Genomic DNA, 15,831 nt, shown 5'->3' with positions numbered 1-15,831 from the left:
GGAATTAATAGGATTACGGGACGTATTGAGTTCTTTTTTTGTGATCTCAGAGCGCCTCTGCCCTTGGCAATGAATGGGTTAATAACTGGGTTTATTAGGGATCTAAGGCCGTCATCCCTAATAAACCAGAATTAATTGGAATTAAAAGATTACGGGAGCATATTTAGTTCTTTTTTTTGTGATCTCCGAGCTCCTCTGCCCTTTGGTAATGGACGGGTTAATAACTGGGACAAGAAATCAGAGCACATCTGGTGGTGTCTTAGCCACCTCATCAAGGAGCAGTTTGAATGCCAAGACACGTTCGCCAGGAGAATCAAACATAAAAAAAAAAAAAACCCCTTTGATTCTGGACCGAGCCGCTACGGGGCTGAGCGTTAAGGGCTGGAAGAATCAGGTGGCCTTAGCAAAGAACCCGGGAGATTTAAAGGGTTAACACAAGTCCAGATTAATCAAAACATCGGTAAGGGTTAATATTTATCACAGGTATATTCACCGTAATGATACATAGTGTCGAGGCTGTGATACACGGAGATATTCACCCCCCCCTTCTGATGCAGGAGACCGGTTTAGAGGACTCCGATATTGTCCATGATGTCATAGATGTGATACAGAACGCTTGTTTGTTTTTTCTTGGAAGGACAGAATTCGCTGAGATTTTCGGGTCTATCTCAGCAAGATAATCAAAAAATTTGGACCTGACGCCTGGGAGAATTTTCTAGAAGTATTGGAGTCCAAGTCGGCCACATGCTGATACATGTATCAAAGCCCCCTTGTCTGTCAGTCACTGGTAGAAGGGTTATTGATGCCCCAGAGGGTGCTCCACCATACAAACTCATTATAGCCCCGGGGTATCACAATCAAGGCTCTCCAGGGGTATTCTTCCCCTGATTGCCACGGTTAGAAATCTGTCACGGAAGCAGTTTATAGCACATTGTATCTTACTAACTGCAGTTAGACCCAGTAAGTAAATCAGAGGCCATTTCCGAGCGAAGAAAGGAATTATTCAATTAGAAATCACTTCAATGTCAAATCACTTCTTCTGTATCAGCAGCGAGGGTGAATTTAATGGAAATGCGTCTTTTTTTCAACCTAAATTACAATGCTACTACGTTTTTCCCTCAGAAATCTCATGTTGCTGCCACAACCACAAGGGATTCTGGGTAGGCACATGCAAATCAACAATGATCACCTTTTGCCTCTATATCCACTTTATTACTTTCAGGGGATCCATGTATAAAGTGGATATAGAGGCAAAGGTGATAATTGTTAACCTTATTTGCATGCGCCTACCCAGAATCCCTTGTGGTTGTGGCAGCACCATGAGATTTCTGAGGGAAAAACAAGCCTTCTGGTTTGTCTGGTGTCTGTAGATGAGTGTTTAATAATACTTCTACTACCCCCCTTAATTTTAAGTGGAAGGGTTTCCATCACCTTTACTCACCATAACTTATGTAATGGTATTTCTTAGCTAACCCCAAGCCTCAACCATTAAGATAGTATTACAGCCTCATGTTGACCTTTACCTGTCATGGTGTCTGTAATGGTATTTTTTTAAAGAAGGTAAACAGTGTGTTAAGTAATAAATAATTAATATTGTCTCATAACAGGAAGGCCAAGCATTTGTCTACTTTTAAGTTGACTTTAAATTTGTCTCCACTTGATGTCTCTCATACAGTAACTCAAGCACTTGAATTGAGTTAACTTGAAAGACCAGACCTGACTGAGGTCACATGGTAACACAAACCATGGTCCTGTTTTGCCCCTTTTGTTACCTCGCTTGTGGATTGGGATTATCTGGATTTTGACCTTTGGCCTGGACTTTGATTGTTCTTTTGCATTATCATTATGTATTGCGCATTGGCCCCTCTGTGTATGACCTCTGCTGACCTGATGGATTTTATCTGACTCCAATTCTTGTCATAGCTCTGTGTCTATATTTGGCACCCAAGAAGTAGACTCAGGCTGCAGTAGACAGCCGTCTGCTTTCAGGCACTTCTGTATCTGACTATCCCTGTTCCTGCGCAGAAACTCTCGCCTGACACCAGCATACAAATTGTTTTATAATGCAAATGGAATGTGAGTTTAACATTTGCGAAGGTTGAGAATTCAGGCGAGGGCACGCGAGTTAAATCACAACTTGCATGTCCTTGACTGGAACTTGCAAAATTTTTACAAAAAATATCTTTTATACCATGCACAGTTTATTGATGCATTAAAGCAAAGAGGGAAGACTCTGGGTAGTCGGACCTCGGAAGATCCCAGGCATCTTTATCATTACTGGAGACTTTCTTAAATACTGTTTTCTTCACCCTCCCCCAAATACTCAGTTCTGCCCTCTAATGTAATATCTTGTTGACCAATGGGTTAATGAGATAGCGACAGGTCAGTTATGTGTTTCTTTTGTCTGGTTTAAGATGGTTTATCCACCTTGTGGTCTCCAATTCCATTGTTTTGAGATTAACCAACCCCCCTAGCCTGAATTGACCCTCTATATCTATGCAGTCCTGGACATCTAGCCTAGTTTTAGTCTCAAAGCCTTAGTGATATTAGTATTGTGTTATTTGGATACACCACATGTTTAAATATGTTTTAAAAAAAATATTTAAAGAAAAAAATAATAATTTAAAGAAAAAATACTATAATAAAAAATAAATGAAATTAGGGGTTCCGAGGTCATCATATTAAACAAGAAGTGGTAGACAATTACCCTATCTTTAATAAAACTCTGGTGGGGTTAATAGGACCTAAATATACCCCCATCTAATGCCCAAAGGATAAATCCCAATATTTACTGAGCTAATCAGAGCTCCAAATATTAGCGTTTACAGCTGTTTTATTAGCGCTGGTGTCTCTTACTGGGAGTATGGTTTATTAATGTACTTTTCATATGGCCTTAAATTGTTGAATGTTTAATTTTAGCATTAAAAATGCAGTGTTCGGGATTATCTAATGAGTTCAAAGTGATATATGGCTAAACACACATAAACACCGGCTCATAAAACGGCATTCTGTAATTACACGCCAGATCTGGGTCATTGCAAATACACAGCAATAAATCGCCATTTTATGTGGCAATTAGCGGAATAGGGAGCCCGAGCTGACCTGTGGCCGTCGAGACATTACCAACTGTACCTTTTATCATTTTTCACCCTAAAGGCAGGAGTTGCCTGTTTATTGTGGGGTTCGTTGAATAGCAAAATTTAAATAGTGTTTTTGGAAAGTCGCTGTAAAAGTATATAAATACATGGAGAGCTTGGACTTTCTAAGTGATTAAAGAGAACTGTCGTAGCAAAATAATAATATAATTCAGAATTTTTAATATCACCTTATTATTATTATTATTTGCTGTTTATTCAAATTATTCAAGTTTATTATTTTCATGCAAATTCTCCTCTGTTTCCCATGATCCCTCAGTGCAGACTACATTGGAATCCTCCTGTCAGCCCAAGCAGGAGAGGACGTCACAGCAAGTGAAGCCATTTACGCATACAACTATATGTTTGGTTGACGTTTTGAAGTCAGGACAAAATGACAGCGCTTTCTGTGACATCCTCTCCCCTGATTGGAGCAAATACCTCCTTTTTGGTGGAAGTTCCTGCTGGGTTATGTCAGCAGAAATGCAGACAAAGATAGAACAGAGAAGGTAAGAGAAGGCTTGCTTTTCCCTCAGGAATCTCATGGTGCTGCCACAACCACAAGGGATTCTGGGTAGGCGCATGCAAATAAGGTGAACAATAAAAGACATTTGCTGGTGTTATAGACAGTGAAAGTTTCAGTAAACTCGATATCCTTTCCTGCCCACCTTTCGAGAAACCTTAACAATTATCACTAACTCCGGATAATATACATGACAGACATCAACTTAAAAATGAAAACGCTGTTATTATATTATCTTGGTAATGTATCACAGAAATAACTCGGAAATAAGATCTCTCTCTAGGGGCTTCTTTTTCACTTGAAATATCACCCTTATTGCTGGTAATTGCCCAAAAATGGACTGGACATCTGGTTGATGATTGATTGGCGTGTTTAACAGCTCTTGGGAGCCATCATCTATAGAACGTCTTATGTTTTTTTCTTCAACATGGCCTAGAGAGCTATATCTTTTCATGAAGGATATCTAAAGGTGCTTTGTATCTTGGAAGAAGGTTGAATGTTCTCATATTTGGATAAAAAGGAAATAATAATATTGGAACAGCATGGAATCCTTTGGAGTTTAGTTACAACCATCGACCTTGCTGAAACCCTTATTGACTGACCTCTTGTACTTTTTGGTATATTTTGGAATGAGAGGAGGTCTCATTTAAATATGAGAGACCTAAAGTTGTTTGAGCAGCTCCCTGTCCTGAAGTTCTCTCCATTCTTCTCCTCCTCAAGCCTTACAAAGGCTGCCTGAACCCATCAGCAACAATCAGCAACTCAAAAATCGAGGAGAGATAACTTAATGGGAATAATCACGCAGATCCCGAGAACAGGAAGGTAAGATATTGCCATATATATTGTTTATTTTAATCCGTGAATGCTATTAGATAGGTTCGTTTAGTATAATTAACCATAAAATACGGGATTTTAATACCTAATATTTTCTATGTTAAAGAGGGCGTTCGTTTAGATTGGGTAAATCAAAGTGTGTATTACAGATGTAGCAATGAAACGAGTTCCCACAGACATCAGCAAATCTACAACAGACGTTTACAGAATGTAAAACTGGCAATTTATTTTAATATGTAAAGAGAATTACTGTAAAATTACAGAACTTGGAAAAAGTAACGCATCCACTCTCATTTAGTTGAATGAAATCAATGTGAATCCTTTGCCAATGATGGATTTTGTCATTTTCATGGCTTGTAAGAAAAAAAACCTATTTTGCTATTTTTTTTTAGTTCATCTCATCTTCCTTTCTTTTCCTTGGTTGTCACAACGATACGCATACAACATGGCTGGAGACATGAACATCCACCAACATTGGCTAAAGACCCACCTTGTGTCCCTCTGAGAGCCTTCAGCCCTGACTGCCATGACCATATGGGAGCCGCAATGGAGGTTTGTACAGCAAAAAAGAGACCTCTCTCTCTCTCTCTCTCGACCAGTGAGGGGAGATCAGAGGATCTCCGAACATTGCTATGATCCCCACTGCTGGCAAAAGGGAGACAGTGGGGCAGTTACACGGGCCAATGTACAAAAACCAGGACTGTCCTATAAAAATTTGGGCACTTGGTTTGCATGGGGTAATAGCATTACATAAATTATGGTGGGTAAATGGTGATGGAAAACCCTTCCAGTAAAATTAAGGGGGTAGTAGAAGTATTATTACACACTCATCTACAGACACAAGACAAGCCAGAAGGCTTGTTGTTCCCTCAGAAATCTCATGGTGCTGCCACAACCACAAGGGATTCTGGGTAGGTGCATGCAAATAAGGCCAACAAAAATCACCTTTGTCTCTATATCCCCTTTATACTTGGATCCCTTGAAAGTAATCGCCCGCTGTACAGGACGGCCTTTAGACAAAACTCGGGAATAGCAGACCCGAGTTTGTGCATCAAGATAGAGCTAAGGTGCAATTAAACGTGGACATATATCTTTGTCTTGGTATCTGCCTTGGGAAACATGGACTGTAAGTCCTTCCTTCTATCCAAACATCCAACTAATCAAAGAGTCTTCTAGAATCGCTTGGCCATCCTTCTGATCCTTAATCCTTCTTCTTTCAGTGTTGGAGGGATACGGTGTGATGCGTTGAAAGGAATTTAATTAAACTCTTGCGTAAGATGATTTAACGTCGCCTTTAGATATGTATCATACTCCCATCCATTTTCCAGCTTGACGGAAGGGCAAGGGGTATATAAACCAGGAGGGCTCCTAAGTGCTTAATTAGTGTCATACGCGACCTGATTTGACAGACCGGCTTTATCCAATTAATGTGAAGAAATGAGCTGTATCAACACAAGGAAGATGGTTACGCTGGTCCCCGAGAGCTGCCATTATATACGCGTTATCTGGCTAAATACTTCTTCAACAATAAGAGCAGAACATGGAGAAGAAACAATTAATTTGTTGCCATAGCGACTGGGCAACTTTTACCACTTCGTAGCAGAAATGTCCTCTTTCCCTAAACCCTACAGAGATGACAAAGTATAGAAAATGAGTATAGAAAAAGAGATCTTTTCCATTAAAGAAAGCTAAGATTTGGAACTTATTGCAAAACTAATCAGTTTCTTCTGGATTTTATATTTGCCTTTTTCTAGATCAAAAACAAAAAATAGTATTTTCTGAGGTTAAACTTGATGGTCATTTCCAGTTCACAAGTGATTTTTATAGACCGAACTTTTGTTTAATTGATTCCATAAATCTTTTTTACAGTTTAGAAGATGTTTTTTTTTTTTTTCTTTTTTTTTCTGGATTTGATCATTTTACCCAAAGTGACTTCAATATTTAATGCAATTGCGGTGATAACCGTCGAAATCCCCCAATGGGGTTTTTTCAGATTTTTTGACACTTAAAAGGGTTACGTTTCGTTTTTAATGCAAGATCCCAGTCAGCAGATCCGGGAAATAGGTCTTGTTTTTTTTTTTTTTTTTTTTTTTTTTTTTACCTTAGGCAATGTTCCGCTGTCCACCGTTTTCGAGAGCCGGCTTGTACGGCGGCCAAAGTTAATAGGAAAGTGTTTGGAAGTCATTCTGTGACTCTTGTATTTTGGCCTCATTTTGTGCTCCAATCTGGCAAAAACCCCACCGAGACCCGTTTAGTAATCTGCTCCTTTCTGTAAAAAGGCCATGTGACGTCTTTTTAGTAGCTGCGAGGAATCCGTGTAAAAAGCGCTATTAATAGCCACAATGAAGGTTGTCAATCCACTTAACTACCCAATCCATCAGACGAGGACTTGTAAGTCCCAACACGCAGCAGCCCATTAAAGTAATCGGTATATTTCAACGAGGTTACCTACAGAGTGATGGAATATCAACAACGGAAAAATGGTCCATGATGTAGAAACGCGTCCTCCTTTAGGTTTATTTTCCAGATATAGGATGCTGGAGGCCATGAAAGTTGTGTCGTACATGGAGGTGGACGAGAGAACTCTGACACTTGGTCTTTGACTTCATAGCACTAAATACAAAGTCATATCATCAATTATGATGCCAACGCGTCCAGTAAAGGATCTTAATGCTCATCAACCTGAACCTGCATTTAGAATCGGTAACGCTTATCGCAGGTGTCTATCGAAGACTCTAGGGTCTCATGATGGTCAAGTCTTCTTTTCAAAGAAAGTACATGCTGTACATCAATTTCATGCCTGGAAGCTATCTCAGGTCTTAATTCTCTGGGTTGGGGAGAGGCATATGGCGCCATCCACTCTCTTTTCATTTCCATTCCATGATTTAATGGGTGTTGGGCTCAACTCTTCACCCAGCTCCTCTCCATCTTGGCTCCTAGGTGGAGATGGAGGATAAGTGCTCCAGATGAGTTCATCCAGGGAAGTTCTCAGCTATGGAGGAAAAACGTTAGACAATGAGGTCATCATCTAAAATTAGAAGATCAAAAGCTTAGATTCAATGTGAGGGAGGTTTGCTTTACTGAGAGGGTGGTAAATAAGTGGAACAGCCTCTTAACTGAAGTGGTAGAGGCTAATAAAGTGAAGGAACCCTTCTGGGGACAATTTTTTTTACATGTAATCTGAATTCTTACATCTGGTGGGACCTCTGAGGTCTTGGAAAGAGAAGGGACATTCTGAAACTACGGACATCTTAAAGTTAACAAATTGGGCTAAGCTTCCATGAGTCTGAACTTCCTTCCCACAAGTGAAGAGTAAAGTAGAAACGAAATACTCACCTCCAAGAAAAGTTTCATGTGCTTTTAAGTATCTGAAGCGTATCTGAAGCCTTTACCCTAAAATTATGGACACCTGACCACCTTAAATGAACTAATTCAACGAAGCTTCCATGAGTCTGAACTTCCCTTCTATGAGTGAAGAACACAGAATTCCATCAAATTGTTCTTGGAAGTCAAAGTATGAGAAGAAGGGTCCTACCAAGATAATAAGGGAGTCGCTGTGAGTGACAGAGACTAAACTCAATTCATCGAGCCGGATAAACAGAACAAGAGAGGATATCATCGCAAGACTACCGCAACGTAGGAATAATGGCATTTCAGTTCACTAAGTCTCCTCGTTCAGCCCTTCCCTACTTATAATCCAACAAACACGCTTTTCTCCATCTGACTAACCATTAGCGGTTCAATTGCTGGGCTGTGAGTCGAATAACATTGCTTAATTACACTGATAATGAGAGGCAGGTGAGAGGCATCTCTCACCCCCATTACATGCGAAAATAACACCCCGGTTTTCAGGGTCCCATGCTGGGGTCGGTGACAATATGATACAGCTGGGAAATGACATCAGAACGCGCATACAGCCGAGATGAAGGCTGCGTCTCGGAGACGTTCCAGCAGCTGGATATAAAAAAAACCCCCAAAACCTCTCATTACCAGGAATTTAGAATTTCAAACACTTTCAGGCTAGTTTTTTTTCTTTATAAAACTTATTTTTTTTTTGTTTGTGTCTTTATCATCTGCATGTATCAGCTGTGAACGCTTCTGGTAGATGGTTTGGGTTTAAATATAATATTTAATGTGCAAACAATAGAGTTACTTAATAACAGCTTATAGCAAGGCACCAATGCAAATTCTTTAATTCTAAAACATGACGAGTCCCAACCCTAATTTAATGTACAATAAAATAAATAGCACCTGATGTTTTTTTTTGTTTTTTTACTTTTTTTTTAAAATTGCTTTTTGAGATTCTATTAATATTTATGTAATATGAATTATATTATTATATATGAATATATACTATATATACTATAGAGGTATGAGGCTTGTTGGAAACAACAACAAAAAAAATATGAATAAAAAAATAATTGGCCTTATTTGCATGCGCCTACCCAGAATCCCTTGTGGTCGTGGCAGCGCCATGAGATTTCTGAGGGAAAAGCAAGCCTTCTGGCTTGTCTGGTGTCTGTAGATGAGTGTTTAATAATACTTCTATTAACCCATTAATTTTAGTGGAAGGGGTTCCATCACCTTTACTCACCATAACTTATGTAATGGTATTTCTTGGTTACCCCAAGCCTCAAAGACAAAGGATGGATGGTGATCTGGTTACTGTGTTTCTTACCTGAGTTTTGTCTGTCTTGTGCTGTGAGCAATTACTTTGAAGGGGTCCATGTATAAAGAGGCAAAGGTCATTATTGTTAGTCTTGTTTGCATGTTCCTACCCAGAATTCCTTTGGGTTGTGGCAGCACCTTGAGGTTTTATGGGGGAACAACAAGCCATCTGGTGTCTGTGGACCTTATTGTGTCCAAGTAGCAATGAACTCAATGGAACGTGACTCAGTAAAGCCTGATGCGTTTCATGGTCCTTGCACTTAGAGGTATTGGAGGGTCAGATATTAAGTAGCTGCAGTGGAATGAGTAAACCATGCCCTCATTGTGATTCTTAAAACTCAACACAAACCTTAATCAGTCGTTGGTCTCGTCTTAGATTCAGGAGCCGTATGTCTATCCCATGCGTGTTTAATACCCTCACTGTATTACCCTCTACCACTTCTGCTGGGAGGCTTTTCCACTTGTCTACCAACCTCACAATAAAGCTTAATACAGTCCTGTCCAGGACTGGTTAATGATCTATCATTTTTTCCCCATAAACTTCTTTGAGCGATGACCGTGTAAAACACGAGCTTGCATTTTAATTAGATCTTGATGCAGATTCTATACAAACCAGCTCGTATTCAGTAAGCGGTTCCATTATTTGATTTATTTTCACTGCCCTAATTTGTAAAATTGCTTGCAGATAAAGTCAACATCATTCGCTTCCTAGTCGCTGCCTCGCTGAATATTAAACCCACGTCCTCACGAACAAGCCTTTCGCAGGGAATAAAATATTTAAAAGCCTGCTTATTGTAATACTTCATTAAAAAAAAAGTTCATTGTAAATCCCATAAATATCTTTTTTTTCCCCTCAGCTGGAAATGATATGGATTTGGGAAGAAAGTTTTGCTAGAGGTAAAACAAGCATTTTCTTTAATAACAATAAAAACAGATACAATAACGGACTCCTTACAGATACAGATACTTTTCTCAATGCTGATTGAGGTTATTCTAGAAAGGAATACTAGTTTTTGCAAGTCAAATACTTTTGTTCCCAAAATTCCAGTGTTTAAGAGTTTTAGAGGTCATAGGTTATGGAGAAATAATGGTGTTCACGAGACTTGCCCATTGGAATGAAATTTGCCAATTTTGTCAACACCCTCGCACACCCTCTCCCGCAATTCGCAAAAGTTCAGATTCAGTGCAAGTATTCAGACGGTAGTAAATTCACACGTTTTGGGGATTGTTTCTTCTTGGAGGGCAATGCGTTTCGCGGAGGAGCCGCTCGGATCTAACGCTGCTTATTTACTGTATACGTGGAACAGATGGATTTAGCTCTAGATCAGAAGACACTTTTCTTATTCCTTACATGGCTTTTTTGGCTTTACTTTTACGAGCCTTTGCATTTTCTCCCACCTGCGACGTCCCCGAGGCCCTAATTAAAATGGTGGCGCGGACGGCGTGCGTTTCTATGCTATGAGTTATCGGACAGGACTAAGAACACCGACCCATCAGACAAAGGCTTTTAAGATCTAAGACGTCGACTTCGCTTTTTTGGGTAAACAGTGTTACTATTTAACCACCCGACGCGAGAGACATTCTGGTAGAGGGACGAAGGCTTGTTGGTGCTTTGACAGCTCGACTTTTGGAAAGGAACATTCTATAGATGCAGAACCAGGTGTCCTCATTAACTCTGAGGCTCCTTCCGCCTATGGGACGGGCGCTAAGACTTTTTATGTGACCTGTTATTTTGCCCCGTTTAATTTATAAAGCCGTTCCCTGCTGTTTCTATACACATTATTGGGGCTTTTAGGGCTGTAGAACCCTGCGATCCCCTCATACCCAGCAAACATTCTGACCTCCTAGAAAAGAGGGGCATTGGGGGGGCAAAAGGGCACAGAGATTAGGGACTGGTCGGACTGATCAGGGACACTTGGAAGGTATTTTCAACATTCACTATTTGAAGATCCGGTGCTATCTATTGCCCCCAACATTTAGGGGGTGCATTCCACCCCCCGGTACACCTGTGCATAAGAGTAAAAACTTTTTGAACTGATTTGAATAGTTTAAACCTTCGTATTCTCTAATTTCTGCCAAAAATATCATTTTTTATTAGATATTACAGGGAGAATGAGATCTATGTACCATACACACAATTATTTATAGCAGGAACAAAACTGGCAGAAAAGATGGACTTTTCAATTTAACCCCTTCAGGCCATAAGAACCCAACGTGAAGAATGATGTCGTATTCAACTGGACACGAAGGGCATGAAGGCTCTGGGTCTAGAGGGCTTACAATCTAAAGTTCCTTCTTCCGAGAAAAAATGTACATTTTTTTTTAACCTATCTTATCAAATAATATAACAAAACGTGAATTTTCGAAAGCTTCCCCGATCAGAATGGTGATAACGTCCCTTAGCGGCTGGGTAATCCATCGAGGGGGGGGCATAACGATACTCGAGCGGAGTCACAGATAGGAAGATTCTTATCCGCAGCCGCGGCCATCGGTTTGAGGATCGATCCGTCCATTTCTAATTATCTCACGCCTGATAAGCATGGCACTAATTAACACCACGGGCCAAGTATAAAGTGACCGCGTTTCCCACTATAAAGAACATTAGCCGCGGAAGAACGCGCCAAACCCTCGCAACTCAATGACCCGAGGCACGCAAAGTGACGCAGATGCTTTATTCCGCCCTTAAATCAGCGCAACTCATCAGACCATATTAAATAAAAACCTCTGCTGCACGGAATAAGCTGATAATGGAGCTTTAATATAAATCTATCTAATATATTAACATTTGCATCCAAATATATTTATATACCAATGGGAAATCAAATCAGTGCTAATAGAGGTTACGTTACCGGTGAGAGGGACGGCCAAGGGAACGAGAGGAGCGAGCGGACGGGAATGGCGCCTTCTCATGTTTCCACATATGATTTAAATGAAACTGATTTACTTCTCAGTGCTAAATGCATTATCAAAGCATTCAATCCAACAGCCGACCAACCTCTGTTCGGCCCCCGTCTAGTCGCCCGTTTCTCCTGCTGTAAAGACTCAAATCAGTCGTTGGTCTCATCTTAGATTCAGGAGCCGTATGTCTATCCCATGCGTGTTTAATACCCTCACTGTATTACCCTCTACCACCTCTGCTGGGAGGCTGTTCCACTTATCTACCACTCTCCTAGTAAAATAAAGCTTCCCTCTATTCCATCTCAGCCTCTGCCCCTCTAGTTTAGATTATTTTGCCTCCTTTGAAATAAATGTCCCACCTGTACTTTGTAAATGATGATGGAAAACCCTTCCACTAAAATTAAGGGGGTAGTAGAAGTATTATTATTAATCACTCATCTACAGACACCAGACGGCTTGTTTTTTCCACTAAGGATGAAACAGCTGTCCATGATCTGGTTACTGCACCTCTTCCCGAGTTTTGTCTAAAGGCTGTCCTGTACAGCGGGCAATTACTTTCAGGTGATCCATGTATAAAGTGGATATAGAGGCCAAAGGTGGTAATTGTTGACCTTATTTGCATGCGCCTACCCAGAATCCCTTGTGGTTGTGGCAGCACCATGAGATTTCTGAGGGTGGAAAGTGCTATTTTTCAATACATTTTTGGAAATGGTTGGTTTTCAGAAGAATTGATCTCAGGATCGTCTTCTTTTATCGTCTGCTCCTTTCCGGTATCAGATCCCTTAACCAGGGCTCCTGGAGCACTTCCACAAAAAGGGAGCACCCAAAGCGGTCAGAATAATACAGACAGAATCTGCTGGAAAGGAGATGGAAGGAGACGGTAGGGAGACATTGAGAGAGCGCATGAGAAAGTATGAGTATGAGTATGAGTATGAGTATGTAAATGAGAGTGCGTGAGAGTGAAAAAGCAACAAAATGCAAAAATCTGACTCTTATTTCTATCCATCACACCAAACCTAATAAGATCTTTTAAAATAAGTTGCTTCCAGCTTCAGAAATGCATCAAATATTTTTCAGATTATTTTTCTTCGTTATGCAATTTATAGAAATGAATGTAAATGATATATTATGTATTCACAAAAAATGTATGAATGCGAAGCTATTTTATATACAGCATATCTGGGACACAAATACTGTGTATACATTTTCTAACTCAATAAACTGTTTACTTGTAATGATTTACATATATTTATATAAAAACACACTGCATATATATATATATCATAGATTATGTGCCATCATTAAAATGATGTGCACAAGAATCCCCTTTGCTCTGTCTCTCCTCCTTCTCTCTTTCTTCCCTTCTCTCTCTTCCTTTCTTCTTCTTCTTCACCATCTCCTCCCCACCCTATCCCTGCCTCTCCCTAAATACCATAACATCTGTCCCCTCCATGCCCACCTCTCCCTATACAGGACAATCCCTACCCCACCCCATGCCACCCCATGCCCATCTCTACCGCAACACAACCTCCTTCTTGCTCCATACCCCCCACTCACTCATACACTCACTGATCGCAGCGACTATTGTTGGTCAAACTGGGTTGGCCTTAATGAGAAGGCCCAATAAGACTCCACCACCTGCACTCTAATTGGACTATTGACTGAAGCCACACCCAGCGTGACCCACAATCCCCACGGAGACTATATATATATATATATCTCACAATAATGTTTAGAAAATATGCTTATAATAAATTATGTTATTTAAAAAAATATAATAATAATAATAATATATATATTATATTTTTATATTATAACATAAATAATATCAATACAGCAAATAAGAAATGTTTAAAGCCCCGCCCCCAGACACACCTCTAACCACACCCACCGAACCTCCTCTTTGGCCATTTAAAATGCATGGCGGTAAGTATTGCGAGCTTCGCTTGCCCTTCCAGCACTTGATGTATTAAACAAAGGACACCGACGGGCCAAACAGAATAAATCAACGTATTTTGATATCAGCCGCAATAAACGATTCCTTTAACCCCTTAAGGACAATGGGCGGTCCCTAAACCCATTGAAAACAATGCATTTTGAGCCCGTACATGTACGGACTTTGTCATTAAGGGGTTAAGGATACGCGCATATAAATCAGGAGTGACTCTGCTACAAAGGGATCGCGATGTACTGAAGTCTCTCCATAAATTCGCGCAGCTGGTTTCCCCCAGTAGCCCGTAAACTAAAATTAACAGTAAACCGGAGACTCGTACCTCTTCTTCCATTTGGCTTGACGTTCCATGCGGTTTTTGCCTTCATTGCAGAAGACGCCATGTAATTATCTTGATTGGTGTCCAAAGGACTTGTAATTGGTTCCTTGGGGAATTTTTTTTTTTAAAAGCAATAAGATGCAATGTGGCAAAAAGTTCCATTTTAAATAAACAAAAAAAAAAAAAACCCATCATTTGCGATATTTAACCCTTTTCCTGTTTTTTTTTGCCCCAGCCTTTTTACGAAACGCATTTTTAATCGCATATTGACTGCGTCGGAAAATGTTATAGGTTTGCTAACTTCGTGTTATTTTAGAAAAAGGGAAGCCGGTATAAAAATTCATCCGAGTGATGACTTTGCCCAGTCTGGCTTGGAGGAAAGGAGAAAGAGAGACCAGAATCTAACATCAGAGGCTCAGAGGCTGAGATGGAATGTAAGGAAGATTTACTTTACGGAGAGGGTGGTAGATAAATGGAACAGCCTCCCAGCAGAGGTGGTAGAGGGTAATACAGTGAGGGTATTAAACATGCATGGGATAGACATACGGCTCCTGAATCTAAGACGAGACCAACGACTGATTAAGGTTTGAGTTTTGATAAGAAGATTCCCAAAAGATCTTTGTATTAATCTTCAAAGTTTTAGGATCCTCTATAGCTGAGTACAATCTTTCTTCTGAACTTCGTTATTTTTTCCTTCTTTAAGTCATCTTGAATATTTTAATTTTTTTACCAACTTCCAAAAAAACTGGCCCAAAAAAAAATCAAGCTTTGATGAGGCTTTACAAATTCAAACTGGCAAATCGCGGAATTTTACGCCAAATGGAATTGAATGACTTTGTATCTTCATGCATCTTCCTGCTAATCTACAATCTCACGAAGGCCCCCCCCTCCCCACCATACACAAACTATTTAACATAAAACACAATAGTTATTTGGGATTAGTTTGTACCGCAGAGCCAATCATGAGATAAACCGTATCAAATAAAGAGCAACATAGTTTAAGAGGAACTCATAACTTATTGACGTTCATCAACCAAGTTCTGGGAGAGGTCCAGGCCGGGCTCACTGGCACCGACAGACACGATCGACAAGAACATTAATACAATGTCAAAGTTCTGAAAGAAATACGATTGTAGGATCTCACCTATCTTCTAACCTAAGGACAATTCATTCACAGGTAGTCCAAGTGTTTTGGTGAACAGTAAGTTTGGTGCATCTTCTTGCCAGAAATGGGTATTAGCTGGAGGGAAAGGCTGGAGACCCGGGCAACATATTAAGGTCAAATTAGCTACAAAATACACAAACTGCAAACATAGTAAATGAATAACATGTTCCTCCACCTGCTTTTTGTCCACCAAAAAAAGATTGAGATCTCACCTGGTCATTACACATAGTTAAACCTTTGCTTTACATTACATTGGTGCAAAAATGAGCTTGGTTTTGCCCACAATGCTCGCTGTAGCCCATGGCAGAACCTCACTTATTTGCCGGAGGCTCGAGTCAG

Source organism: Spea bombifrons, chromosome 11, assembly GCF_027358695.1.
Source record: "Spea bombifrons isolate aSpeBom1 chromosome 11, aSpeBom1.2.pri, whole genome shotgun sequence".
NCBI lineage: Eukaryota > Metazoa > Chordata > Amphibia > Anura > Pelobatidae > Spea > Spea bombifrons.
Note: the sequence above shows the minus strand (reverse complement) of the source record.